Raw genomic sequence first — 3,557 nt, 5'->3', positions numbered from 1 at the left:
GTGAATGTGTATGAATGGATGAGTTAATACTGATGGACTCTTTACACAGCAGCCTCTACCATCAGTGTGTGAATGTGTGTGAATGGATGAGTTAATACTGATGGACTCTTTACACAGCAGCCTCTACCATCAGTGTGTGAATGTGTGTGAATGGATGAGTTAATACTGATGGACTCTTTACACAGCAGCCTCTACCATCAGTGTGTGAATGTGTATGAATGGATGAGTTAATACTGATGGACTCTTTACTCAGCAGCCTCTACCATCAGTGTGTGAATGTGTATGAATGGATGAGTTAATACTGATGGACTCTTTACACAGCAGCCTCTACCATCAGTGTGTGAATGTGTGTGAATGGATGAGTTAATACTGATGGACTCTTTACACAGCAGCCTCTACCATCAGTGTGTGAATGTGTATGAATGGATGAGTTAATACTGATGGACTCTTTACTCAGCGGCCTCTACCATCAGTGTGTGAATGTGTGTGAATGGATGAGTTAATACTGATGGACTCTTTACTCAGCAGCCTCTACCATCAGTGTGTGAATGTGTATGAATGGATGAGTTAATACTGATGGACTCTTTACTCAGCAGCCTCTACCATCAGTGTGTGAATGTGTATGAATGGATGAGTTAATACTGATGGACTCTTTACTCAGCAGCCTCTACCATCAGTGTGTGAATGTGTATGAATGGATGAGTTAATACTGATGGACTCTTTACTCAGCGGCCTCTACCATCAGTGTGTGAATGTGTATGAATGGATGAGTTATCACAATCGGTGGTATCGTATCATTTTAAACTTTTTTTCTAGGCTCGGTATGCAGCTCTACATGACGTCTTCTCCAAAGTGTTGTATTGGAGCCGACCATCAACGTCTACAAATAGACAGTTTACACTCAGATTACATTTAACAAGTTTTAGTCTGAGCTCTTAGAATAAAGGAACTATATGTACTGCGTAGTTATAGGTAAAAAATAATTATGAATATTAATAACTAAGAAGCGTGTGTTTGATATCAAACAGGTTTCCTCGTGGAGAAAAGTCAGAACCAAGTTTTGTATTAAATGTTTTAAAAGTTAATTTTGATGGGATTTTTTTCCAAACTTCACCTCAAGATGAATCTCTCTCTAAACGGAGCTCGAGGCGAACACACGGCTGGAAATCAAATCAATTCTCATCAACATTTAAAACGTCAGCAAGAAATAACAGTTTAATCAAACTGAATTAATTAAAAATAAACGATCACAGCTCTGAGCGAGGAAAGGTAACAAACCTGTGAGTCAGAGCGTGACTCAGCTCCAGAAACTTTACAGACTTTAATACATTTAAAGTAAAACATCACCTGAAGAGACTCGACATCACCTGAAGAGACTAAACATCACCTGAAGAGTCTAAACATCACCTGAAGAGACTCGACATCAGCTGAAGAGACTCGACATCACCTGAAGAGACTCGACATCACCTGAAGAGACTCGACATCAGCTGAAGAGACTCGACATCAGCTGAAGAGTCTCAGCATCACGTGAAGAGACTCGACATCACCTGAAGAGTCTGAACATCACCTGAAGAGTCTAAACATCACCTGAAGAGTCTAAACATCACCTGAAGAGACTCAACATCACCTGAAGAGACTTGACATCAGCTGAAGAGACTCGACATCACCTGAAGAGTCTCAGCATCACGTGAAGAGACTCAACATCACCTGAAGAGACTCGACATCACCTGAAGAGTCTAAACATCACCTGAAGAGTCTAAACATCACCTGAAGAGACTCAACATCACCTGAAGAGACTCAACATCACCTGAAGAGACTAAACAACACCTGAAGAGACTCGACATCACCTGAAGAGTCTAAACATCACCTGAAGAGACTCAACATCACCTGAAGAGACTCAACATCACCTGAAGAGTCTCAACATCACCTGAAGAGACTCGACATCACCTGAAGAGACTCAACATCACCTGAAGAGTCTCAGCATCACCTGAAGAGACTCGACATCACCTGAAGAGACTCAACATCCCTGAAGAGTCTCAGCATCACCTGAAGAGACCTGAAGAGACTCGACATCACCTGAAGAGACTCAACATCACCTGAAGAGTCTGAACATCACCTGAAGAGACTCAACATCACCTGAAGAGTCTGAACATCACCTGAAGAGACTCAACATCACCTGAAGAGTCTGAACATCACCTGAAGAGTCTCAGCATCACCTGAAGAGTCTAAACATCACCTGAAGAGACTCAACATCACCTGAAGAGTCTGAACATCACGTGAAGAGACTCAACATCACCTGAAGAGTCTGAACATCACCTGAAGAGTCTCAGCATCACCTGAAGAGACTCAACATCACCTGAAGAGTCTAAACATCACCTGAAGAGACTCAACATCACCTGAAGAGACTCGACATCACCTGAAGAGACTAAACATCACCTGAAGAGACTCGACATCACCTGAAAAGTCTAAACATCACCTGAAGAGACTCAACATCACCTGAAGAGACTGAACATCACCTGAAGAGACTCGACATCACCTGAAGAGACTCGACATCACCTGAAGAGTCTCAGCATCACCTGAAGAGACTTGACATCACCTGAAGAGTCTGAACATCACCTGAAGAGACTCGGCATCACCTGAAGAGACTCGACATCACCTGAAGAGTCTCAGCATCACCTGAAGAGACTCGACATCACCTGAAGAGACTCGACATCACCTGAAGAGTCTCAGCATCACCTGAAGAGACTCGGCATCACCTGAAGAGACTCAACATCACCTGAAGAGACTCAAGATCACCTGAAGAGACCTGAAGAGACTCAACATCACCTGAAGAGACTCGACATCACCTGAAGAGACTCAACATCACCTGAAGAGACTCAACATCACCTGAAGAGACTCAGCATCACCTGAAGAGACTCAACATCACCTGAAGAGACTCAACATCACCTGAAGAGACTCGACATCACCTGAAGAGTCTAAACATCACGTGAAGAGTCTCAGCATCACCTGAAAAGTCTCAACATCACCTGAAGAGACTCAACATCACCTGAAGAGACTCAACATCACCTGAAGAGTCTCAACATCACCTGAAGAGTCTCAACATCACCTGAAGAGACTCGACATCACCTGAAGAGACTCAACATCACCTGAAGAGACTCGACATCACCTGAAGAGTTTCAACATCACCTGAAGAGACTCAACATCACCTGAAGAGACATAACATCACCTGAAGAGACTCAATATCACCTGAAGAGACTCAATATCACCTGAAGAGTCTCAGCATCACCTGAAGAGTCTCAACATCACCTGAAGAGTCTGAACATCACCTGAAGAGACTCAACATCACCTGAAGAGTCTGAACATCACCTGAAGAGACTCAACATCACCTGAAGAGACTCAACATCACCTGAAGAGACCTGAAGAGACTCAACATCGCCTGAAGAGACCTGAAGAGACTCAACATCACCTGAAGAGTCTCAACATCACCTGAAGAGTCTCAGCATCACCTGAAGAGTCTAAACATCACCTGAAGAGACAAAACATCACCTGAAGAGACT

Source organism: Labrus mixtus, unplaced genomic scaffold (assembly GCF_963584025.1).
Source record: "Labrus mixtus unplaced genomic scaffold, fLabMix1.1 SCAFFOLD_95, whole genome shotgun sequence".
In the NCBI taxonomy this organism is placed as follows: domain Eukaryota; kingdom Metazoa; phylum Chordata; class Actinopteri; order Labriformes; family Labridae; genus Labrus; species Labrus mixtus.
The sequence above is the reverse complement of the archived record's forward strand: the minus strand, read 5'-3'. Positions refer to the sequence as shown.